At 35.8% G+C, this 28,000-nt stretch overlaps 1 protein-coding gene and 1 long non-coding RNA gene across 2 annotated transcripts in view; one reads left to right on the top strand and one right to left on the bottom strand.

Moving 5' to 3' along the window:
- The window catches only part of LOC136028417 (ras-related GTP-binding protein C-like), a 32,401-nt gene extending 28,989 nt beyond the window's left edge, over positions 1-3,412 (bottom strand). The window contains exon 1 of the mRNA XM_065706257.1: positions 3,392-3,412. The gene's annotated coding sequence lies outside the window, so the exon portion shown is untranslated. The remainder of the gene's footprint in view (positions 1-3,391) is intronic.
- LOC136028419 (uncharacterized) lies at positions 2-27,869 on the top strand. Its single transcript, XR_010617831.1, has 3 exons — positions 2-315; positions 6,421-6,596; positions 27,713-27,869. It is a non-coding gene; the product is annotated as an uncharacterized LOC136028419 (long non-coding RNA).
- The last annotated feature ends 131 nt before the right edge of the window (positions 27,870-28,000 follow it).

Below are 28,000 nucleotides of genomic sequence, written 5' to 3'. Positions count from 1 at the left end.
ACTCACTAAATTCTTTATACTCAAATTTAATTAAAAATGATCTACCAAAATATTTTACTAAACCAATTTATAATAGTACTGAACCAACTACGAAAAGGCCTTTGAGACAGGCTGCTAAACAAGCAAGATTAGCTTTAAGAAATTGCATCTAATCATTTTATTCTCTTTAGTTTGAATGAGTTTATATTTCTTCATTTCATTCTTTTCGCCAGTCCTGGTTGAACTTCGCTGAAGTAAGGATGCTAGGGCTATATTTTAAAAAAAAATTGTTTTAATAAGTGTTTTTATATTCAGTTTTAATTCTCACAATTTGATGTAAGTTCTTTTATATATATATATATAGTATTGTATTGTGCTGAAGACGGCCCTTGGACATAGGGCCGAAATATCTACATAAATAATTTCCATTGTCTTGAAAAAACTTTCCCTATTGTTTCTACGTTGTATTTGTTTGTGGGGAAAAGAAAAAAAAATTCGGTAAGATTCTGTGACTTTTACGGGGTGTTTCCCCCTATTTTCTAAAATAAGGCAAATTTTTTCAGGCTCGTAACTTTTAATGACAAAGACTAAATTTGATGAAACTTATATATTTAAAATCAGCATGAAAATCTGATTCTTTTGATGTATATTTTAGCATCAAAATTCCGTTTTTTAGAGTTTCGTTTACTATTGAGCCGGGTCGCTCCTTACTACAGTTCCTTACCACGAACTGTTTGAATAAAGTCGAATGATTTTTTACAAGTGAACACCCTCAACAGAAAACTGGAAGAAAACGCTACGCCTACCAGCATTCTATAACCAAAATGCTTGTTTTAACTTTTTCATTTCAATACTATGAAAGGATTTACTAAATCATGGAGTGGTTAAGTGACTCCAAATTAATAATTAATTTGTTTATACTTATTGCACTTAGTGTTTAGTATTTCAGTAGTTTCTCAGTTTTCCAGTTTAGTAATTTAATATTTAGCTACATTAAATGATTTTTTTTTGTCAAACTGAGGTTTGCAACCCACACCCCAAAGGAGCGGCTGATCCTGGGAGGCGTGGGTAAAAAACACCAACTTTTTGTATAGGCCCAATTTCAAATTTTACACAGATATACGAGTGTCGTGATTGCCAATAGACAAGGGGCCAACCGGTTCCCCCACCTCGATAAAGCTTGGTTTTACTTGCAATTTTTACTGAAATAAAGGCGAAAATTTCAACAGACTGTCAACAAAAGAGATTCTAGCATTCCACTAGTGCATTGTGCTACTTGAATTATTTTCGATTTATTATTTTGGAGATGCAGTTATGTGCAATCGGATACGCTTAATCACAATTCGACGACGAACTAAATCGAAATCTCGTTTTTCATCAAAAAATTTTTTCGAACAAAATCTGTTTTCTAGTTTTGTAATTATACAGAATCGTTGAAGAACGGTAAAAAAAAAGAAAGGCAAGCACTGAAAAAAGAAAATAAAAAACTTTTTACTCACACTATATATTTTGAAGCCTTCTATATGAGCTAATTTCATGTATTTTTGAGTTATGGTTGCTAGTGTGCAGGCACGGACGGAGGAATTTCTTTTGGGAGGCCTAATAGTAAAGCAAACGTTCAATTTGAACAAGAAGTGTCCCGAAATCCAACAAAAACTAGGTTTCGCCGGGGGGGGGGGGGTTAAGAGAGCAAGGAAAAATAATGCGAGACATAATTTGTTCTTTTGGATGAACTTTAAACCCATCAAAAAAAATTGAATAAAAATGCTATTTACAAGTTAGTCCCCTGTTTCACTGAGGTTTGGTTCTTCCTTTTCTTTTTCAAGTCATCCCTTTGAAAATAGCTAAAAGGCAAGATTCTTTCAAAATGATATGGACGTAATATATTTTTACAAAATATATTTAAGCTGTAAGCATATAGCGTAATGTAAGTTCACGCTCTAAGATTTTCCCATGAGATTTCCTTTCTGTAAAGTAGCAAGGTAAATCAAAAGACGCTAAGCGTTACCAGGTTATCAAAATAATATATGAGCAATACCTCCAGAGAAAATAATCCGCAAGACAGGGTGTTGCGGGAGCTAAGGATAATTGAAATCCTGGTTTTAAAGGGGGAGGTATGAAAGGCCAAATACCTCCACTTCGCATATTTTTGCATAAGAAATAACTGCTGATCCTAACTGCGGTTGTAACACAATAAACCTAACTGCGTTAGGTTCTTTTTTATTCTCTTGTGTGATTATTTTGATTTGCTTCATTGTTTTTTATAATCAGTCTTACTTTATATTTGTTTCTTTTGTATATGTTTTATTTTGTTACTCCGCTTTATTATAATGTTAGTGGGTCAGTAAAGATGCTAATGTATAATAGCGACCCTACTCAAGAGGTTTGATCTGATCTGTCCGCGAAAAACTAGTCTGTCTGTCTGCACTCGGAGACAAATAGCATAAGCATAGTGAGAAAAACTACTATATAGGTATATTTTATTTAATATTTATTATATAGAGTTGGTATTTTGGTTAATTTGGTTATTTTGGCATTCAGCAGTAACGTGTTCTGGGCGGCTTGCTGTATTAGGCCGCAAGTTTGGCCGCTATAATATATAAATACCAAACAAATTATTATTATTATTATTATTATTATTATTATTATTATTATTGACGGTGCAATAAGTAAATCCAGGCAACGGCGTAGGCTATCTAGAATTTTTTCCGGAGGGTAGGAGGTTAGATTATTTTTTTTTAAGGGGGGGGGGGTAAAAAAACGGCTGGTGTTTTATTCAGTACACACTCGAGAACAAATTGGTTACATATCCAAAAAACTAATTTAGTTTGCAACGCATAGTGATAGAAAATAGTGTCTGACCATGGATGTTCAAATTAAGATTTGGGATTTGCCAAGGACTGAAGAAGAGGCAATTACATTTTTCCAGGATATGGGGTTGTTGCCCAAAACAAAACGGCCGAACCTAACCTTACATCTCTTATAAGCTAACCTTAATTCTATTAATAAAGTATTATATATTTATCATATTTTGTTGTATTTAATTGAATTAGCCTAACTTCACGTCTCGAATGTATACTAAATGATACACAAGTACCCAAAAAAAGCAACTTTAAAACACATATCGAAAATGTGTTTATATACATTTTTGTTGCATTTTTCCGAGTCGGTCAGAATTTTTGGGAAAGGGGATCAAACATCGTTGCCCCCTCCCAATATGACTCTTTACTAAGGTTATCAAAATAGCAAATCAACATGCTTGTTGTTTATGGATAAGTCTTATCATTTATTCATTTTTTTGTACCTTCTTCTCTCAAGTATCCTTTTCTTGTATAACAGCTGGAGGCTAAGATTCATTCAAATTGATAGTGACGTAATAGATGTAAGGTCTTTCAACGAGCCTTCTACTTACCTGTCAACAACCGATGAGGTTCTATTTTCTGACACCAATTCCCTGTCAATCATTTTAGCCTTTTCCACTTTGGTATGTTTTCCCTGTCAATCACAGTTGAGTGCGATCTCGTTTTCTAGAGAAGAAAAAACATTTTTGAATATTCATGTTGTAAATTTACATGTGATTAAACAAAAGTCAAATCCGACATAAACGAAGTAGCTTACACATGGAGCATAGCCTTCAGTAGCACATTCTAAAAGCTTTAAGGGGGATGAACCATTAAGGCATTAAGCATAAAGCACCTTAAGGCTAAAAGCATTAAGTGGATTAAGGTGGAATTTGATTGTTTGAATTGACCAAGTTGAATCTTGCACAACCATACATACATCTTAAGAAATTAGAAAAATTGGAATTTCAATTTCTAATGAGAACACCCTCCATATATGGGTATGAAGCTTTAGTGGCAGCGGATGCTAAATCAAACAAATGTGGTAACGAATTTTAAATAAACAGCGAATGGGCTCAATAGTAACTGAAACTCTAGAAAACAGAATTTTGATAACAATAGATGCTTCAAAAGTATTGCATTTTTATGCTAATTCCAAATACGTTAAGTTCAATAGATTTAATGTTACCCGTCAAAAGTTATCGGCCTGAGAAAATTTGACAAATTTTCGAAAAGGGGGGAAATGCCCCCCTCCAAAAAAAATCAAGTGGTCTTAGTGAAAATCACACCATAACATTCAGGATATAAGAGAACCTTACTGGGGAGTTCCTTTATACAAAAATCCAGTCAAAGAACTGTAATCCAGTCAAAGAAAATCTGCCAAATTTTCGAAAAACGGGGAAATTCCCCTCCCTCCCCCCAAAAAATAAGTCAATTGGTTTTAATGAAAATCACAGCACGACATTCAGCATATCAGAGAACCTTACTATAGAGCCTATATATAAAAATATGGAACTTGGCATTGTTTTGCCAACAGAAAGATCACAGATGCTTCTTTATTTATCTTTTTTCAAGGGGTGATCATATTGAAACAATGGTCCTAAGAGATCAAAAAGGGGCTTAATCGATCGGAAATTAAAGGTCCTAGTGCTACTTTTAAATAATTAAAAAGATTAGAGGTCTACTAGTTCCCTCCCCCACCCTTTGTTTTCCTGAAGCCATGTGATAAGAATTTTCAGATATCCATTTCATTAAGCATAGTTGAAAGGTCCAATAACTGTGCTTTAAGGGATCACATGACCCTTCCCCCCCCGTCATGACCAATCTCTTTGGAAATGGTTATAATTTATGCAATTGCCCAAAGTTCATACTATTATTATAGTATTTATTTATTACTGTGAAATTATATTAGTATTTATAATAATTATTATTTATTATAATTATAAGTCATAGTATTTATTATCGGGAAACACCCATTTAATTGGGTGGGGGTATTTTCTAAGGGTATTTTGATTGTCCACAGGCAAAATAATCCACGATGAAGATAATTTTTGGGGGTATTTTTCCCGGAGGACACTTCACACGGAAGAAGGAGGGGAGGGAATTTCCTGGAATAATTGAACACACATTCAGAAATTAAACAAAACACAAGTTTTTTCGGCTGAAAGTAAAAAAGCAACAATAAAATATAAACGAACAGAAGCTACTCCGTGCATAAGAGGGGCTCCACTTTCCTCAACCTGAGCTAGGGTTAAGGAATTGGCAGCCCCCCTCATATACAAACAAGCAAAATCAGATGGCATCAGACAGCTTAAGCATGCGTAGTTTTCTTTTCAAGGTGTAGTTGTCTTTGGGGTCAACATATTGTTAATGTTTGAATTTGCGTAGACTAAAAGCATTATCAATTAGCTGATTAGTTTTGCTGATTAATTTTCACGGTTCAGCATGGCAACATGGACAAAATGTCTTTGTTGCCTACTTCCCTACTTTATAGCTTTGAAACAACCAGGGGTTGTATTCTGGGGAAGGTTTAGGGGGTTTGAGACCTTCCCCCCAAAAATGCAGGTTGGACTCGTAAAAAAGTAAACAAAGCATAAAAATACATTTTGAAGCGTTTTTTTGTAAGCCCCTCCCCCTGAATTACCCCCCATGAGACACAAATCCTGGGTACAGCTCTGGAAACAACCAAAAGAATTTTTTTTAGAAAATCGAGGTTTTCATGCATGAACAGACCTAGGATGGTTTAAGGGGGCAAAAATGATTTTGGTGGTACCCTGGATGTGTCTACAGTTTTATTAGGTCGTGACCTAATTGTCTATATTCCAAGATGAAAATGTCAATGGCAAAATGTTAAGTTTTCCGCAATTGCAGTGAGGAAGCGAGCATACAAGGTAAATTTGGGGATTATTAGGTAGGGTGGGGAAACAAAGTCTTCAAAGTAAAACTGTGAGACGATTCAATTATAGAAGAATGAATCAAGAATATTAATGTATTTGACCAAGGGTAAGGGACCCTCGACGTTCAGCAGTCATGCACACCAGATAATGTATATTAAAGAAGGTAGAACTGTGCCAAGCGCTGTGTTGACTGTGCCATGCGTGGTGGAACTGTGCGGCACTTGTGGTACTTCAAGATATGTACCACCAGTGGAAAGGGGGCGACCGTTGGGCAAGTGAACATCCATCATTAAATAGCTTTGAAAACTAATGGTTTTCAAATAGCAGCAGGTATTTTCTTGCCCGATTATGGTATGCAGCTAGGAATGTTGGGGATTATTAGGTGTGATGGGGAAGGAAATTCTTCAATATCAAGAGAAAATGAATTATTTGACGATGAAATTATGTTAAAAGACATCAGGATTATTTATTGTACTTGGCAAAGAGTAAGGGGTCGTCGACTTTAAGCAATCACGTACACTAGATGGTGTATGTAAAAGTGGAGGAACTCTGCCAAGCGTTGCAGGGACTCTGCCACGCGCCACAACTGATGGAATCGTTCAGCACACACAGTGCTTCAAGATAAACATCATCAGCGGAATGGCGTCGGCGTCTCGTCGGCTAAAAGATAACTTGTAGACAGATATATATGAATTTTTTTTCAGGGAGAGGGAGGATTTTAAAACACAAAAACTATGAATTCGATGATAAATGAAGGGAATACGAGAACATTGAAGAAATTTAATTACTTTTGGATCCAAAGTTTCCCTCACTACCCTGCATTGATATCTTCCTCATCACTATATGAATTGAAAATCATATACAAGCACACATTAGGCAGGTACGTGGGTCTTCTTTGGTTTTAGAATCAAGGTCAAATAAGTGGAGACACCAATATACGAGGTACAAAGGGGGCAAGATTTTTTTTCGATTTTTTCAATTGAGATCCTAAAAAGGTATTTTCAAAATTTAGCTTTTTTTTGAAAACATCATAAAAGGGATTTTTCATAATATACCTGGGAATTGTTATCCCGTTCCTCCCTCCAAAACTGGCTCACCTTCCCGTGAGTTTTCTATACTTATGAACTATTAAAATGCAGTTCTTAGAAATGCAGCTGAGAGGCTTGACAGCCCTAGCTGCATAGCATAAAGGTAGGAAAATCAGGGGGATATTCCTGAATACCTGCTGTTATTTATAAACCATATGTTTTCAAAGCTGTTTTATGATGCATGTTCACTAAATGGGTGAATAGCTGTACCAAATTTTTCAGTATTTTAAAAGCACACACGTGCAAATGAAAAGCTAGCTTTTTTTATTGAAAAGGTAAATTGGTACTGAAACATTTACCGAAATTGTAAATCATCAACATTCAAATAAAAAACCCGATTGGTGAAGCTATCAAACAATATACTGATTGGAATTACAAGATCCAAATCATCTAAGCTCAAGCAGCAATAATACAATTTGCATTCCTTGTACTCTTACTGTATCGTCAGATTTCAGCCCCCTCATTGCTTGTCAACAGGTCTGGAGTTCCTTACCTTCTTCAGCACAGAGATGACACTCGTCTGGGAAAGGGATCATTAAGGACCATTTAGTTTGAATCAAATTGAATAGTTTTTTGTTTTTATTCTATTTTTTCGTCTATGAAGTTGACGTCCCCTGACTATTTGATTCGTGATATATGGTGGTCTTTTTTTTGCACTTTGAAACCCAGGCCTCAGGTATGATCTCGTTTTAATATTATATGTTGTTTGGCGATTGATATCTTTTTTTGGTTGTTGCTTTTGTTGGTCATTCGGGGTTTTTGGTCGTTCGGTTTGCTTTTCGTTTTGCTCCACAAAGCTAAACAACAAGGACCATCTTTGGCAATCTTTTATCTATCAAAAGAATGTGTCCTGGCCACCTCAACTTTGTTCTCATTGTAGCCCTAAAAAGTAAGGCTGGATCACGTTTTTCGCTAAGTTTACTGTTTGAGATACCGTCAGTCAGCAGGGTATTCAAAACAATCCGTAGACAATTTCTCAGAAAAACATCTAGCAAATCCTCCTCCTTTCTTAGGAGTGCCCGAGCATCTGAACCATACTTGACCACTGTCATCAATGTAGCTTCCAATGTTCTAATCTTGGCTCGTAGACTTATGTTAGTTTTCTTCGAAACCTTTTTTGACTGTGAAAAACACCATGGCCCCTGGCTCTTCTACTTTTAACAGCTTCATTGTACCGCATGTATTTCCTAATAATACTGCCTAAGGTAAGTAAGGTTGTCCTCTCGTTCTGTCTTCTCGTTACCCAAAATCACTTCCACCTTCACTTCAACTTCACTTATTCCTAGTATTAGCCACTTTGTCTTCTTAACATTAAATTTCAAACCTAGTAGTAGTAGGGGCCCTGTGATTTTAAGGAGACAGATAGGCGCTACTCTTTTCTTCTTCATCGTTAATCATAAAGAAGTTTAACAGAGATTCCCTCAGGGAAAGACTCAGGGTTTATTGATTTTTGATTTATTATGCACATCTAGCTGTTACGTAATAGTCATTTTTTTACCTATAAATATTTATTGAGGATAACGTAATCTCAAGTGACTTGTTTTGCTTGAGCTCATGGGCTGCTAGTCAAGTGGGGAGCCCCCGGGTATAACTGAGGATGACGTATCGTGCAAACTTGGTTGTTACGTAATTATTGTTTTTTCAACGCGTTTTTCTTCAAGATTTTTTCCTCAGGGCGTTTTTCTTCAAGATTTCTTTTTCTTCAGGGCATTTTCTTCCTCAATATATTTGATAAAGCCATTCTCCAAATCGCTTACTAAAGATGTGTTTGATTCAGGGAACCTTTATAATGCGTAATCAAGGAATTTTGTCCGTTATAGGAATCGAACCCAAGATAAGAGGTCTCCTCAACAGAATGGTGCCTTAGACAACTGAGCCAACTAGTAATTAATGTTAATATGCTCTAGGAGATAAAATCTATGCAATGCATTGTTCCCGAACGCAAACCATCTGATGTGACATCATAATTAATTATTTACCTATGTAAAGTCATAGCATGCAATTCCAGCCAGCGCTTGCTAGCAGCCAACAATTTTATTGATTATTGATCTATTACGCGCACATGATTACTATGTAATAGTTTAGGAGATGTTATCAGAGCGTCAAAGTTGTGAATATCTACTTTGTTCTTAGCATATTTTTAGTAATGAACAGGTGTATTTAATAAGTACAGATATGCGTAGGCTACAGGATGTCTTAAATGTAACAGTTAATTATATTGAAGACTTATCGTGGAAGAACAAATCTAAAAGAATGGACACAGACTTTTATTGTGCATATGCATGTTTTATTAATAAACAAATTTACAAACTCTATTAAAACACTTCATTCTTAAGGCATTGAAATCAATCCTAACTCAATCGCACATTATCATTCCTAAGTCATTTTCAGGCATTTTTCGATAAAAATAATGCATTAAAATCCGTTGGTTTGTGGAAGTGTTAATTTGCATATTATCTTAGATTGTCAAGCATCAACAAATTTCACGCACCACCTTGACAAAATGTGGCAGCTATTTAGTACGCTGTGGCTCACATTATTATTCCTAAAGCATTTTCAGCCGTTTTCCTACAAAAATTACAGCATACACTAAAACTGATCATTGTTTTATTTGAGCAGCAGGACTTATCATTTCATTATTAGATCGAGATAGTCCATAGCATAACACACCAGTGTGGCACAATGGGGCTGCTCTGGGGCACCTATCATTATTACTTAAGCAATTTCTGACATTTGAACATCTTCAGAGGTGTTTTTGACTTGAACAACGGGACTTTCCATTTCATTACTAGTTCGTGATACACCATGGTAATTCTCAGCCTGTAGCAATCTCTGGCTGGCTCGTGGTATCCTTTGGCGTCTATCATTATCACTCAAGCGTTTTCTGACGTTTAAGTATCCAGACAGATGTATCTATTTGAACAGTGGGAATTCCATTTCATTATTAGATCATGATTCTCCATGGTAACTCCCATCCTGTGGCACTCCATGGCTGGCTCGTGGCATCCTGTGGCACATATTATTGTTCATAAGACAGATTCAGACATTTTCTTGATAAAAATAACTGTTTAAAAAATCGTGTAAACTAAAATCAATCGTTGTTTTTATTTGAACAGCGGAACTTTCCATTTTCTTGTTAGATCGTGATGCTCCATTGCATTTCACGCCCCCTTCTCCTTATTTCCAGTGATTTTGTAAAATTTCCCTTAATTGTTAAAAAGACTTGGAATTAAAAAAAAATTCTTGAATAAGCCATTTCCTTATTTCTTTCAACCAGTGGTTTTATAGATTTCCCCCTATAAAATTAAAACGTTCTAAACATAGAGAAATTACCTTCTAAAAGAAAAGAGAGACAGAGAGAGAGAGAGGGAGAAACACAAAGAGTCAGACACACACACACACAGACACACACACACACACACACACACACACACACACACACACACACACACACACACACACACACACACACACACACACACACACACACACACACACACACACACACACACACACACACACACACACACACACACACACACACACACACACACACACACACACACACACACACACACACACACACACACACACACACACACACACACACACACACACACACACACACACACACACTCATACACATACACACACACACACACACACCCAGAAACAGAGACAAAACACACACAAACAGACATAGTCAAGCACACGAACACACAAAGACAGACACAGAGACAAAAACACACAAACACACAGGCACGGTGAGAGACATAAACAAACAAGCAAATGTATATAGTCAGACACATGAACACTCAAAGACGGACAGAGTAACAGACATAAAAAAAACACACAGAGTCAGACACAGAGGCACAGAGAGAGAGACAAAACAAACATCCACAAATGCACATGTGTCATTTTGTCTCTCTTTCTTTCTGTGCTTGTGGTGTTAAGCGTCTGTTTGTCTGTTTTTGTGTGTCTGAATGTGTGTTTCTTGTCTCTATCTCTCACCGTACCTTTGTGTCTGAGCTTTGGTTTGCCTCACTCTGCGTCTGTGTTTGTTTGTTTGTATGTGCTTCTCTCTCTCCCTCTCTCTCTCTCTCTCTATCTTCCTCTCTCTCTTTCTCTCTCGCTTTCTCTGTGTCTCTCTCTGTGTCTGTGGGTGTGAGTGTCTGTTCAATCAAATGTTTGATGTCTGTTCGATCACCCATTCTTAAGTTAAAAAGCCTTATTTTTTCAATCTTTCCTCTCCCTCCAGCCCCCTAGATCGTCGAATCGGAGAAACGACTATTATCAGTTCAATTTGTGCAGGTCACTGACACGCCTGCCAATTTTCATCGACCTAGCACGTCCAGAAGCACCGAACTCGCCAAAGCACTGGAAATCCCCCCCAGCTCCCTCAAAGACAGCGAATCCGGTCCAGCTATGTCAATAACGTACCTAAAACTTGTGCTTATTTTTCTCATCAAGTTTCATCCCGATCTCTCCACCCTAAGTCTTTTCCAAGATTTCCAGTTTCCAAGATTTCTGTTTTTCCCATATCCACCCCCTTTTGTCCCCGGATCCAACTTGAATTGAGCATGGAGCATCTGAGACACAAGATCTTTCTATATATCATTAAGATCCGATTGTAAGTATATCCGATATATAAATTTCAATAAGATCCGATTACCCCTTCTTAAGATAAAGATACCTCAATTTTGATGTTTTCCAAAATATCCAATGTTTTCCAATGTTACCGGATCTGGTCAGGATTTTCGACAAGAGCTCTGAAGCACAAGACCTTTCTAGAAATCAACTTTCATTAAGATTAGATTACCCATTTGTGAGTTAGAAATACCTAATTTTTTCTATTTTTCAAAATTATCCCCCCCCCAAATACCCCAAAGAGAGCCAACCCAGTCTGGTTTTTCAATCACGAATCTAGGACTTAGGCTTATTCTTCCCACCAAGCATCATCACCATCTATCCACTTTAAGCGTTTCCCAAGATTTCTTGTTTCTTCCTCCAGATCCCCCCAGTGTCTCTGGATTCGGTCAGAATTTAAATTAAGAGTTCTGAGACACAAGTTCCTTCCAAAATCAAATTCCATTAGGATCTAATTACCTGTTCGTAAGTTAAAAATACCTCATATTTTCTAACTTTTTGTTGGTTGTCTTTGGGGGGGGGGTAGGTTAGGTCAGAGGCACTTTTCAAATACTTTAACCCCCTCCCATAATGTGTAAATGTAAAGCCTTAATTATACTGTTATATAAACTATAGACAATATGAAGTTACATTTCATTAGGATTAATCTAACTTCACTTCTTGGTTGTGCTTTGTTTAATTAACTAGTACCACTTTAAGTTACGCACCTTCAGTTTAATCACATCAACATAGTGCTTAACAGATATGGTGCCAAAGAAAAGAAATAACGATTCTGTGGTCGGTTAATAGAGCCTTTGGATTCCAAATAGTTGAGGACTGAACTCAGATACACACGAAAAAAGCTAAGAAACTAGACTTATAAATATTTGGCCATAGAGAGTTAGCATCAAAATAAAACAAAATTCTATCGAACAGGCCCATCCGTTTTGTACGAGCATCACTATTTGTTCTCTCAAGTTCACAAATCAAGTTCAAGTTCACAAATAATTTATTAACAAAATTACTATAAATCACACGCTACATTCGACCGCAGGACAGCCCAAATGGGCCTATAAAGGCAGTGTACTATCCCAGTGTACTATCATCGAGAAAAGCAAGAGAGAATCTAAAGAACAGAAACTATTTTTATGACCACGAAAAAATGTAGGTGAACATAATCAATCAATATATTTAAATTATACAGAGAAAAAAATTACAGAACCTTAGCCCCAACAAAGGCTCTTTGGCCTGGGAGAGTGGGAGACGAAACATTACATTAAATAATATCACGCAATAATAGATAATATAACACTTACATCAAATACATTAAATTTCAACAGTAATTAAGCATTAAATAAGCACTAATTATAATAGATAATAGCACAAAAAACAAATTGAAAAGGAAATATAAAGGGGGAACACCGAAGGGAGGAGAGGAATGAATTTCTAAGCATAGGAGGTAGTCAGTTAGGTATAGAAAACAATAATTTAAGGGGATGTGTTTTTAACTTCGAAAATTAAGTCACTTAAGTAAATATGGAGCAATACTGGCACCAAAATTGACACAAGAGAGTCATCGCTAGCTTTTCAGGGTGACGAAAAGTGAATCAAAAGAGATTATTCTAAAGGACATATAAGACTAAATAAAACTCTCAATTAGGTCCACTAGCTTTATATAAACCTCCATCTCCATGCTCTCAGAAGTTACATGTGTACTATCATCCCAAAGCAATAAGACAATCCAAAAAAAGCAAACTACTTTTATGGGCACCAGAAAATGTAGGACAACATAGACGACAATAATCTGCCACAATACTTAACTTTTAACTGTAAAAGTGAGGTAATTTACATAAATTAAGAGCTGTGCTGACTCCAAAATTGAACCCTGAGGGACACCATGGTCAACCTTCGAAGGTGAATAATAGAGTTGATGGACAGAGCCAACTCTACTGGACACGTAAGACTAAAACTAAAAATATGCTACCTCTTGTGCCAAAATGCGAAAGTTTAGGGAGAAAAATACCTGGGTTAAGGAATCAATAGTAATATTCATGTTGCTAAATTTGATCATTCAGGAGTAAAACAGGAGGAATAAAAAAGAAAGAAATGAAATAGAAAAATGAAATGAAATAGAATGAAAGAAATTCAACAGAATATGCACAAGAATGTTCTGTTGAATTATAGTTCGAAAATCAAATTAAAAACAAGCAGTGGAGTCAATTCAGAGAGCAGGCAGTAAAATCTATAATCTATCGTAAAATATAAATCTAAAATCTATAGTAAAATATAAAATCAAAATCTATAGGGAGGCAAATACATTGTTCAAGATTGTAGTTTTTCAACTCTTTCGTTGAAAGTACCTCCAAAAAAGATATTTTAAAGATGTTGAAAAATCTAAGGTGGGGCACATACCCCATGTCCCCGGAATTCACGCCACTGAAACCAAATAAAGCTAGAAAATTATCTAGACGAGTAAGTATCACCTTTTCAAAACTTTGGCTAAGACAGACAACAGAGGTATCAACCGATAGTTAGCTGCCTCATTTCATCACCCGCTCTTATCAAACAGTTCGTGGTAACGAACTGTAGTAAGGAGCGATCCGGCTCAATAGTAACCAAAACTCTAAAAAATTGAATTTTGATATCAATAGCTACATCAAAAGAATCGCATTTTAATGCTGATTTTAAATATATAAGTTTCATCAAGTTTAGTCTTACCCATCAAAAGTTACGAGCCTGAGAAAATTTGCCTTATTTAGGAAAATAGGGGGAAACACCCCCTAAAAGTCGTAGGATCTTAACGAAAATGACACCATCAGATTTAGCGTCTCAGAGAACCCTACTGTAGAAGTTTCAAGCTCCTATCTACAAAAATGTGGAATTTTGTATTTTTTGCCAGAAGACAAATCACGGGTGCGTGTTTATTTTTTTTTTTTTTTTTTTTTTTTTTTTTCCCAGGGGTCATCGTATCGACCAAGTGGTCCTAGAATGTCGCAAGAGGGCTCATTCTAACGGAAATGAAAAGTTCTAGTGCCCTTTTTAAGTGACCAAAAAAATTGGAGGGCATCTAGGCCCCCTCCCACGCTCATTTTTTCCTAAAGTCAACGGATCCAAATTTTGAGATAGCCATTTTGTTCAGCATAGTCAAAAACCATAAAAACTATGTCTTTGGGATGACTTACTCCCCCACAGTCCCTGGGGGAGGGGCTACAAGTTACAAAATTTGACCAGTGCTTACATATAGTAATGGTTATTGGGAAGTGTGTAGGCGTTTTCAGTAGGATTTTTTGGTTGGGGGGAGGGGTTGAGAATAGGGGGATAGGCTGGGGGAGCTTTCCATCGAGGAATTTGTCATGGTAGAAGAAAATTCCCATGAAGGGAGCGCAGGATTTACTAGCATTATTAAAAAAAAAAACAATGAAAAAAGAAATATGAAAAAGTTTTTTTCAGCTGGAAGTAAAGAGCAGCATTAAAACTTAAAACGAACGGAAATTATTACCCATATGAGGAGCTCACCTCCTCCTAATACCCCGATCTTTACGCTAAAGTATTTTTAGTAATTTCAACTATTTATTTTACGGCTTTGGTGATTCAGGGGTCATTCTTAATGAATTGGGACAAAATCTAAGCTTTAGTGTAAAGAGCGAGGTACTGACGAGGGGGCGAACCCCCTCATATATGTAATAAAAACATGAGAATACAAAACTTCTTTACGTAAGCTAATTTATAAGTTACGTATATCTTTTACTAAAAAAAAGATTCGTAAAAAATGAAAAGTTCTAGTTGCCTTTATCTTAATTAACCAAAAAATCGGAGGGCAACTAGGCTTCCTCCCCCGCTCTTGTTTCTCAAGATCATTCAATCAAAATTATGAGAAAGTCATTTAGCCAAAAAAAAAATAATAAATATGCAAATTTCGTTTTAATTATTCCTCTGCGGAGAGCCAAAATCAAAACATGCATTGATTGAAAACCGTTCAGAAATTAAATAAAAAAAAAAACAAGTTTTTTTTAACTGAAAGTAAGGAGCAAAATTAAAACTTAAAACGAACAGAAATTACTTCGTGTATGAAAGGGGCTGCTTCCTCACCAATATCCCGCTCTTTACGCTAACGTTTTTTACTGTTTTAAAAAGAAGAGTTGAAAGAAAGAGTCAAACTTTAGCGTCAAGAGCGGGATATTGGTGAGGAAGCAGCCCCTTTCATATACGAAGTAATTTCTGTTCGTTTTAAGTTTTAATTTTGCTCCTTACTTTCAGTTAAAAAAAACTTCTTTTTTTTTTTATTTAATATAACGTTATAGCTCAAGCTCGATTTAAAGTATCCGGGAAAAGTGCAAGATTAAAAGGTTCTCAAAGTAAAGAAGTTGCAAAGAAGACAGGTATACTTGCATGCTTTGCAAAGATGAGAAGGAGGATTTGGTACATTTCTTAAGGCGGTTCCAGGGGCTCTGTGCGATAAGGGAAGGAATATTCCGAAAACTGAGGCGATACTTCCAGATGTCTTGAAAAAGTACCTCGTCATATTTATTCGTAGAATAGTAAGGTATCTCGAAATTATGTTTATTAAAAGAAAATCCTAGTTTAATAAGTAAATATTGTATTTCATTTAAGCGTTTTTACTGTGATAGGAATTTGAAAGAGTAGACTGCTGACGCACATTTATGCTAGGCCTGCTTTTGTTTTTTTCTGTACATACTCGTATTTTGAATCTAAAATAGACTTTATCTTAACTTATTTTTTGGCCTCGTTTGTTTATTTGTATTTTGTTATGTTTTTACGAGTCCAATGAACATTTTTTTTTTTTGGGGGGGGGGGGTTAAACCCCTTACCCTCCTGGATAGGGCCTTGCATATAGTTCTATGTAAATTAGCACTTGACCAATGCAAACAAATGAATTCCATTTTCATTATCCTTAGTATTTTAAATTAGCTGAATGATGATATTTCCCTATAGTTGAAGGATTATGTAAAACTTGCCCAGCTTCTGATAATGATTTTAATTGAAAAATACCTGTGATGGGTTATGCATCTAAATTAAATTTACAAATTTATACAGTCTGTCTTCTCCCAATGGTAATAAATCTCACAAACAGTAGCTGGGAAATTACAATCTAAATAGCCAGACTGAACAAACAAGATAAATCTCTTGAAAAGATATAAAATCTACACTTCTACCCCGTATATGGATAATTTTACTGAAGAAACCCCAACTTCAGTAATGAGGGATGATTTCAATTCTGATTATTTCCTACCTAATTATGTAGATGTTTTTTTTTCTGATGTCATATCTTTTCAGACACCACACTTTGTTTTAAGGTACCAGGGACAGTAACAATCAATTTCAAATCAAATAATTATATTAGATTGTTAAGTGGGATTTGATATATCTGACTATCAGATATACTTGATTGTTTGAATTAGGTGAAAATTGACACAACCATATAATTTTAATAGTCCAAGTTGGAAATGTAGTTTTAATGAAAAAGACCTCCATATGTATTAAGCAGTCCATAAATATTATGGACTGTACATAAATATTAAGCAGTCCATTTTATTGACCCGCAAATAAAGTGAACATATCACTAGATGCCATTTTTTGTGCTCTTTCTAAATACATAATAATAATAATAATAACAATTTATTTATAACCCACAAAATACATAAAACTGTGGAGTAAACACATAACTAAAATGGTTTTTATATCTTATTTTTAAGTTTTAAGTAAGTTTGAAAACATTTGTTTCAGACTGAATATTTCATTATTAATCCATTATGTAAAAGTTGTATAGTTCACAAACATTGAGTTATCAAGATTAAGTTGAACAAAAAAAAATTAAAACAAATCCACCGTGTTTTCTTCTTATTCCGTTAGGCCGCTTAAAAACTGCCGTTTTACCTATGTGTCGAAAAATATCGAAGCCGCAGTTACGTGGCGAATGGAAAAAGAGAAAAATTGTTGTGAATTTTTTATCTAACTTAATTGTAACAAATCAATACTTGCAGATTTTATGACTTTAACAAAATGGATTTTTTGATAAAATAGTAAGTTTGAACCCGACGTTTTAACCCTTTTCATAGCTAAACATAGAAAGAAATTATCATTTTCAAGGGTAAAAAAAAGGCTTAAAACTGAATTTGAGAGACAAGCGATTGTTATATTCAGCGAGAGCATAAAAATGGCATGTAGCAGTATATTCACTTTATTTGTAGGTCATTGATATGAACTGCTCAATATTAACCCATATGTGCTTGTCTAGTTTTCGACAGTAGCGGGTATCAAATTTAGAACAGAGAAATGTGGATGAAGAATCAGCAAGAGATAAACTAAAATGAAATAGTATTAAAAATTTCAAGAAAGAGTAGCTTTGATTTTGAGGTTTAGTTGTGTGTGGGATAAGGTAATAATGTTTGAAATTTTACGAGCGAAAAGAACTGTCAAATTTAACTAATTCGTTTTGCTTACTTTTATTCACGGTTCAAACGTCGCAACACTGACAAAAACCATGTATTGTCCTAAGAATTTCGTAATATTAGAAGAAGTAACATGAATTTTTCGAAACTGTGGTTTTTAAGTATGAATAAAATGGCCAGTAAAATATGCCTTAGTTCAGACAGAGGTTTGCGAAACGTAAGAAAAATTATCTGGAAAATTTAAATCCAAACAGTCGATTTAAACAAGCATATGACAAATCTTTGGAAAGTTTATAAGAATATAAACATCTACCCCACCTAAAGATGATTTTGCAGAAGTATTTGCATTACTCCATCCGAGAGTCATCACTCTCGCCATTCCCCCAAACAGTATGAAAAATATAGGTTGCACCACTTTCCTGCGAGTCCATGGAACTTGTCGGTCATGTGTCAATCCTAAAACCCACTCGCCCCCCCCTGAAACTTAGGCTCTAAGTTTTTCATTCACCTCCGCCAAATTAACTCCGCCTGTTTTTGGTGCACAATACGTGTATCGCAGCAGCCAGTCCCGAGCCTGGACAAAGGAGAAGGGTCGGGCAACGGACTTGCAATCCGTTCATTGGAACCAGGATAGAAGCCTGGGGGAAAGCTATCCTGTAACTGAAACATTAAAGAAGAGCCTCGGATCTCAATCTCTATTGACGAAGACAAACGCATGCCCCCGGACACTGTTTTTTAAAGCGAATAATCTCAACCAAACCCAAGAGAAGAGAATCCGGTTCTTTGAGCACGCTTGTCACCGGAGGCTGCTTGGTACTCACTGGACCCAGAAACTTACTAATGCACATATAAGGAACATCCCGCGCCAGCCATCCCTCACCGATACAATACGAAGACGCAGATGGAACTACCTAGGCCACGCATTACGCATGGACGACACCATAATCCTCAAGCAAGCCTTATCTTGGCTATCCGAAGGCACCCGCTGCAGAGGAAGACCTAAAAACACACTCCATCGTACCTTCAATAGTGACTTGCGTCAACTTCATGCCTCCCTCCAACCAGAGTAGGAAGACATTATCATTGCCGTCAGTTACAGAGACGATTGGAGACTCTTCTTAGACGCCTTGGGTGCCTCTGGAGGCACAGAAAGATCTAAGGTAAGCTCTACCTATAAGGTCTATATACCTACTATATATTTTTTTTAATTTAGTAATTATTTTAATTATAGTCTGTTTTCGGCCTCATTATTAATTGATGGCGGCCTATATTTCTAGAATTTTAATTTTACCTAGTTTTTGCTCGTTTTTGGTTTAATACAGCTCTTTACTTTTGTTTCGGAAAAGTTTCATATTATAGAAAAGTTCTGTTTTTAATTAATATTAAGTCATTTCTAATTAGTACTGGTTTGTATGGCACCTGGTATTTGCCAAGTGACATATAGCGATCGCAATTTCTGTCGGTCTGTCTGTCTGTCTGTCAGTCAGTCCTGGTTTTGCTAGCTTGGGCACTTCCAGACAAGCTAGGACGATGAAATTTGGCAGGCATATCAGGACTAGACAAGATTAAATTAAAAATAGTATTTACCCCGATTTGGATATTTGGGGGAGGGGAGGTGGGGGGACGGTTAATTCGGAAAAATTAGAAAAAATGAGATATTTTTAACTTACGAACGGGTGTTAAAAAAAAATTGTAAATATAATTAAAGCGCTTTACCTCGATATTAAGTGTGCAGTATAAACCGAGGGTGGCCTAACGGACTGGTTTACCGTTCAGTCGGGTGTAAGGCAGGGCTGCATTCTATCGCCACTGTTATTTGCCATAGTCATAGATTTTGTGCTTCGTGGATGTAGCTTCAGTGAGGGTCTACAATTAAACCCACTAAGAACCCTCCATGATGGTGTTTTTGCGGACGATATTGCACTCTTCGCTCACGAATCAGAAGGTATACAACACAATATAAATGAACTTGAGCGTGTGGCAAATGCTGTTGGACTCTCCATAAACGATAACAAGACTAAATCAATGTCAAATGCAGTCATTCCTGACTTAGCTGAGGGACTTTTGGTCAACAATGAGGAAATTGAAGTAGTGAGAGAGTTCAAATATCTAGGCAGCATTCTTACGCAAGATGCCAATCCTGAAAGGGAAATTTTGTGCCGAATAGCATTGGCTGGCTCTGCCTTAAATTGTCTCAGAAATGTTTGGAGAAATAGTAAATATTCCCAGAAGCTAAAACTCAGAATTTATAATAGCAATGTCCTCTCCGTCCTTACATATGGTTGTGAAACTTGGAGTATCACTGCGCAACTAGGAAAACGACTATGGGCATTCGATAATAACTGCCTAAGATGTATTTTGAATATACATTGGACTGAGAGAATAAGAAATGATGAGATTTATACCATAACAAATCATACCCCCATCCTTGATACCATTAGAAAGCGACGATGGATGTATTGGGGGCACATGGTGCGAATGGGTGATGGAAGGCTACCTCATGACATATGGTGTTGGATACCCCCCGGCCTCCGCAAGTCAGGGAGACCCAAAATGACAGTTGGCAGGATGTTAGGGAAGGAGGCGAAGCTGGCGAGGTCTTCGATGGAGGAGCTTTGGTCGAAGGCTCAGGACAGGTCGTCGTGGCGAACCACTGTTGCTGCCTTATGCGCCCTCAGGCGTGGGAGGACCTAAGTCTAAGTCTAAGTAAGAACGGGTGATCGGATCTTAATGAAATTGGATATTTAGAAGGATATTGTGTCTCAGAGCTATTATTTTAAATTCTGACCGGATCTGGTGACATTGGGGGGTTGGATAGGGAAAACTGAAATCTTGGAAAACGCTAAGAGTGGAGGGATCGGGATGAAACTTGGTGGGAAAAATAAACACAAGTCCTCGATACGTGATTGACATAACCGGAACAAAACCGCTCTCTTAGGGGTAGCTGAGGGGGGAGGGGTTAATTCTGAAAATTAGAAAAAAGAGGTATCTATTAACTTATGAACCAGTAATAGGATCTTAATAAAATTTAGTATTTAGAAAGACCTCCTAGCTCATACTTCTTATTTAAATCCCGACCGGATCCATTGTTAGTGGGGGGGGAGAGGGAAATCATCGAAAACGCTTAGAGTGGAGAGATTGGGATGAAACTTGGTGGGAAAAATAAGCAAAAGTCCTAGATATGTGATTTATATAACTGGACCTGATCTGCTCTCTTTGGGGGAGTTGGAGGGGACCTAATTTGGTAATTCGGAAAAATTAGAAAACATGAGCTATTTTTAACTTACGAACAGGTAATTGGATCCAAATGGAATTTGATTTTTGGAAGGAACTTGTGTCTCAGAACTCTTAATATAAATTCTGACCGGCTCCAGTGACACTGGGGGAAGTTGGAGGAAGAAACAAGAAATCTTAGGAAACGCTTAGAATGGAGAGATCGTGATGATACTTGGTGGGAAGAATAAGCACAAGTCCTAGATGCGTGATTGAAATAACCAGACCGGGTTGGCTTCATATTACCTTTAGTTTATATGACAGTATAATTAGGGCTTTATATTTGCACATTAGGGGAGGGGGTTAAAGTATTTGAAAAGCACCTCTGACCTAACCTACCCCCCCCCCCGCTAATGTGCAAATATTTAACCCAATTATACAAGTCCAATACACTATTTCACCCGTCACATGTTTATCGCTTCCATTATCCCTGAATTTTTGGGAATATCCACAAAATCTTGCAAAATGAAGTGGCAAAAATGCTTCGCTCTAGAAGCGTCAAAGCTTTAAATCCGGCCCTTTGCATGCTACTGCTAATATTATTATTATTTTAATTACATTTAGTAATTCTGCTACTACAGCTGATACTGCTATTACTACTTCTATTGCAAACACCTGTAAGCAAAAGGCATTAAGATGAAAATTTAGGAACTGTATAAACTAATAGGTTATCAAAAGTTTATTAATTGTTTTAAGTTGTCTTTATGGCTATGAAACCGGTGTTCTGAGATACAACCTAAGAGTGATTCTTCAGTCTGTTTTGTTGAATTAACAAGTACCCTTAAATCAAATAGATATTTTTCCGTTTGTAAATCCCTCGCACTTTACACTAAAGGTTGATTTTTTCTCCAGAATATTTTAGAACGACACCTAAAACACAAGGACCATTCGAGAAGTAGTTTTTAAAAACTTTAAGACTGTAGTATTAACAGTGAGGACTGAGGGAGGGGCAACCCCCCTCATATACAAAATGATTTCTATTCATTGTAAGTTTTGATGTTGCCCCGTACTTTCAGTTTAAAAACTTTTTTTTTATTTAATCTATCTATAAACGTATTCGCGGAGACACACTGTCTAACATCTAAAACCATTATTTGATGTTGGAAGACCTTATATTCTCCCCTCTACATCCTTCACTTTTCTCCCCTCTACATCCTTCACTTTTCTTTAGCTCCTGAATAATCTAACTTGATCCTTAATTCAAATTAACTTCCCCCTTCATGTCTGATCGTCGAATTATCAGGTCTATAGCGCTCATATATTCAAATTCCGCTTACTCCAGCAGTAGGATCTGATTCTAATCCTTTAGTTGCATGTCCTGTTATATGAAATACCTTAAACTGGTCAAGTTTTTCTGGATCAACCAGAATAAATTCTAAGAAATTTCTAAAGCCATTCTGATTCCCTGTTTTCTCTCTCCTCGTCTTTCTTTCTGTCTCTCTCTGTTCCAATTTATTTATTGTTTATTAGATTGAGTTTTAATAGTATTTTTTGCTTCCCCCTCCTTTACAGGCCATATGGGGATCAATTCTGAATATTTTGCGAGGTTTTGTTTGTGAATACATTTTACCTTATTATTTTGGCTCGGTTCCAAATCTGATCGAATTATAGCCCTTCAAATCTGTACTAGTTTTTGGAACTTATTTGTGTAGCCTCTTTTACGTTCAATAAATTATCCAATTGTCTATTAAACATATTCAGTACTTACAATCAGGATTAAAAAGTTGTTATCTTCCGGTATGTTGATGATATACTTATGACCTTAAAACAGGTAAAAACCTTGTGGCCCTAAATCAATTTGAAACTTACAGCCGTAAGCAGGGTCAAATAAAGGATTCTTTTCTCGGGGGAGGGTTACAAGAGAAATTTTCTCGGGGTTGGGGTGCAAGAAAACACTTTAAGAAACACATCAAAAGTCTGATTATCATTTTTTTACGTTTTTACGAGTCGGATAAACATTTGGAGGGGGTTCAAAATCCCAAAACTCCCTGGATACGGCCTTGGCCTTAAGTCCATGAGCAAGGAGCAAGTCTAATGTAGAAGAAAAAAAATATATCTTATCCCATCGTTTTAGCTTGGTTCCGAATTCAATATAATGTTAACAAAATAATAATAATTTATTTCTATTCCACTCATACAATAATGTAAACCGTGGAATGTGAAACAGAAACAAGAATTTACCAAAAAAGCAGGGATTCAAGATGAGGGAAAAATGACAATTGACTCATTGGCAGGGGTCCAGATCCGGATAGTTTTAGAAGCATGGGGTATATAATAGATTCTTTCTCCACATTATTCGAGGGCAACTGTCCCCTTCCCTCCCCCCAAGCAAAGCATCTAATCATTATCATATCTCACAGCCTTTTGCTCACTACATCTACTTTTCCAAAGACATCGTGTATTCCAAATTTGTGTAATATCCTCATATAATGACATCAAGGTGGATGAAAAAACGAAAATCTAGAGAAACAGAAAAACTGAATAAGAGTAAAAGAAAGATTATTCTTTTTCAAAAGTGGGTAAAGCCCGGAAAGATATAAGACTGAATGGTAAAAAAAATAATTGGCAGAACATTTTACGGTTATATTTACCTCTATTACCAATTGTGAATTGTTAGTCCAATAAGGATTTTAGTCCTGGGGGATATTTTTTCAGGAGGGGGTTTATAAAATAAAACTGTACATAAAGTATCACAAATTAGTTTATATGCCTTTTTGTCACTTTTTCACGAATCGGACAAAATTTCATGGGGTGAGGGGGGTATGAACCTTGTAACTCCTTCTGGATAAGGCCTTGATTACCAAAAATCTTTGAGTTGCCAATCCTAATTAACCTGGAGCTGGAAAACAGCCACAACCGGAAATGACGTAAATTAGTAGTTATGTTAATACCCAACCACTGAAGGGATAAAACTGATGGGACGGGAAGATTTTCGACCCAACTCGGTTAATTTTCCTGACTCTTTTGTGCAGCCTCTATTGTGCTCAATAATCATCTATTAAACATATTTAGCGCTTACAATCAGGGTTGAACAGTTGTTAGGTTCCGGTTTGTTGATGATACACGTAGGTTTATCATGTATCCGCAAAATCTATCGTGTTTTCTCTCAAGATGTCATGTAATTACAACCATTAAACGTTGTCGGTCATTTTTAATTGTCAATTAATTCATATCTGGATAATTAATAAACCACTAAGGCGGCTTTTTTCAAAAGGATTATGAAGGCGTTAAAAAGAGATCTAACAGATCTATAATTTTAATATACGCAAAAAAGGCTGAATAAATTAACCTTTGAGCCGAAGTATGCATAAGTATAAAATGATTTAAAACCCTGGTTCTTGCTTGAAGTAAATACTTCAATGCTTAGTTTCGGAGATAGCCCATTCATCGCCTTTGTTTTCAATATCTATTGGTTTTAAAATATCAATACCAAAGATATTTAGGGAGATAAAACAAATTTAGTCCTTCAAGTCATTTAGACACTAAATCAACCTTTTCTTTGATTTTTGAAGTTTTTATGTCAATTTTACCTTTTTTGTTTGTCATATCTAACGATAAAACGATATGTAACGAAATCTGCCAGCAAGGCAGTGTTGGGGCTACCGGGTAACCGGGGAGGAACCCCCACCCTCCTTCAAAAAAAAATGTCCGACTCGTAGAAACGTAACAATTATGCATATAAACAAATATTTGATTCTTACGACATAAATCCTAAATACGCCCTTCAATCCGAATACGATATTGAATAAATAACAACAAAATTCAAATTCAGTTGGGCTTTTGAGTACTCGTATTCTTTATTATGGGATTGTTGAGTCATAATTATTAAAATTAGATTTTTTTTCTTAAAGGCTTAGAAATGTATTTAAGTATTGTAGGCATATTAATAAACGTAAAAGTTTAGAAATATCATCGGTGTTTTCTTGAGCTAAGCCAAGGCTTTAATGAAGTTATAAACAATTTAAAATAAACTATAGTTGTAAATTAGTCTTTGTTTTTTTCGTTTCTTTACGATTTTATATTTTATCAATTATAGTTGTGATAACCGTTAGGATGCTTGAATAATTTTTTTTTATATACTTGAAAGATTTTGAATTGATTTGAAAATTGTCATTCCGAGTCTTCATTGATAAAGCAATATGATGAGAAAGATCCAATAATGACAACGAATAAGGAGCAGCAAAAGCTTTATCCTTAGATTTTCTAAGGCTTTTGAGTTGCCTAAAAATATACGTTCTGAGGCTTCAGGCCTCTATTCCAAGCTAAAGATATATACGATTTCCCCACCTATAACCTCTCTTTAGGTTGTAGATCCTATTTTTTATGCTTAAATAGAGAATTTTTCAACATTCAAAGAACGTACCGTAACTTCCGCAGATCAGTTATTGGACTATCAGTTCAGTTGCATATCCAGCTAGAGTGGTTCAGTTACTTGGGGTTCAGTTACACGCGAGCCCAAAAGAACGTACCATAACTTCCACAGATTACGCTTTAAAAAAAATTTTGAAGATTATTTTTTACGCTATTTTAGCTAATTGTGCTTTTGCAACATGCAATATTCTTAGCGCTACTATGTTAGTAACGTTTATATTTAAAGTTTAATGTTTATTTTAATGTACTCTATTATAATACCGGAAAACTATCTAATTACTGAACTATTGTCAGTTAGATGGAGAAATGCCAAATTGGGAAGGGTGGGAAGGATTTATCTTCCATTGATTTTAGAAAAGAAAAAAGGACATTTTTCAAAGTCTGGGGGTGGCAAAATGTTGATCTTCAAAAGAAAAACTAAAAATTGTTTTTTTGAGAATTTACGGTGCCCCCCTCTCCTAACTGGTGGCCCTGGTTATATATAGTGGTGTCTTCAGTAGCTCTTAGGTAGTAATCGTCAATAAATGATTTTAACTTTTCAAGTTCAAAATAAAAAGGAATTACTTTAAGAATAAAAGAAAAAACAGATGTGATCAATTCAGTTTTTTCCCTAGATTATTCAACATTTGAAACTACACCCTCCCTCAAGTTAATGTTAAGTAAAGTTCAAATTTTGACTTACGGTTTATTGATTGTAGCCATGGGTGCAGGTTTTTACTACCAACTAGAAGAATAATAGCTGTGAATAGCTGAACATACGTTAATATACTTGGTGATAGATCAATTTTTTTTTCGTAAGTTATCCTTATATAAAGGATAAATTGACGAGGAACACAGCACACCATATATGGTAAAGTAAATGAGTCATTTGAAAGCTTAAAATCAATCATTTATGGAAGACCATAAAATAACACAGAGACACAAATGGAATGACATAGTGGTATGATTGAGATGTAAATTTGTTTTCTCAAATAACTTTTCCTTATTAGATGACTTATTCGGTATTCATTGTATCTATACTGACAAAACAGACTGAGATTCATCCGGATATTCAACTCTAAAGTTGTGAGTAACAGGCTATTCAGACGGTTGATCAGGGGAGTGGGGAGTTTTCCATAATCAAAAATCAGTCAAGTTAAAAAAAGCACTGACAAAAAAAAATGAGATTCATTGGGAAATTTGGTACTTGTATCACATACGCCCTACCGCTCAAGTTGTTCATTTATTGACACATTATAAAACCTTTTTTTTTCGTTAGTTTATTTCAGCTTAGCATGAGACAAGACAAAGAAAAGTGACAGAGTTGATGGAAAATATATAATTTGGCCTGTATGTTTGCACATGAGGCGGGGGGGGGTCCAAAAACAATTCTTATTTCATAATACGCAGAATACTTGTACCTAACATATTAGGCATGCAGACCCAGTATAATTTAACTCCACCCGGCCCCCAATGTGTGAATATATAACCCAAACTTGTTTCTAAACAAATATATATTATATCTATTATATTATAATTATATTATATTATATTATTATATCTATATATTACATTATATTATATATTATATCTATTATATTTTTATATTACTTTGGTATATTTCATGAGGATTAAGCGTCAGAGAAACATATTAGAAGAACATTAGATAGAGCAAATATCTTGCAAGTACCGGAAATTCAGCTCTAAAGTTGTGAGTTACAGGTATCCAGACGCTCCATCAGAAGATGGGGGTAGTTGTCCATAATAAAAATCAGTTGAAAAACATGCATTCTCGGTTACTATTCTCGATTTTTTTTAGAGGGTCCTTCCGACATTTCTTAAGCGAAAAGTGTTCCTCCCCCATTAGAAGACTTCTTCGCTTCATTATAAGACACAACTCTAAAGTTGTAATAGCCTTTTCAGGTTGGGGTTCTATTTGGGGAGGGGGAAGGGAAGAGTCAGTTTGGGCAATTTTGAATCAGTACAAACAGAAAAGTGTATTTTTGGCTATTTTTTTAAATTTTTCGAAAGGTTTTTTTTTGTGCTACTCTCAAGGAAGGAGTCCTTCTCCCATTGTGTGACGCATTTGTCGCTTGTCTACTACTTTGCTAAATGTGAGGCATTTACTAAAGAAGGAAAGCTGAGTTTCAAAAGGTTTTTTTTTCTCTATCTGGGGTTATCTGGGTTATATATCTTTTTTCTTCTCAATATTTACTCTATCTGGATAAGGTTTAAGGTTTCTCTTTCAGGATAAGGCCAAATTCTGACACTCCAGTCTATTGAAATCCATTGAACTCCAGTTTTGACTCGATCTAGTTATGGACACTTGCAAAATTTATTGCGAACGGCTTTGGCAACAACTGATCCTCAAAAAGCGCCCGTTCTCATTTGTGTTAAAAAAAAAATAAAAAAATCTGTGTTTAAACTGTATCATTTGGACCAATCAGTACAGCTTATAAAAAAGGAAAAAAGTTTTGATTCGTTGAAAATGATTTTATCTAGAGGTTTGTATATCTCTGGGTGGTGGCGGAGGGATT

This window comes from Artemia franciscana, chromosome 6 (assembly GCF_032884065.1).
Source record: "Artemia franciscana chromosome 6, ASM3288406v1, whole genome shotgun sequence".
Lineage (NCBI taxonomy): Eukaryota > Metazoa > Arthropoda > Branchiopoda > Anostraca > Artemiidae > Artemia > Artemia franciscana.
This window is presented reverse-complemented; position numbering and strand designations above follow the sequence as displayed.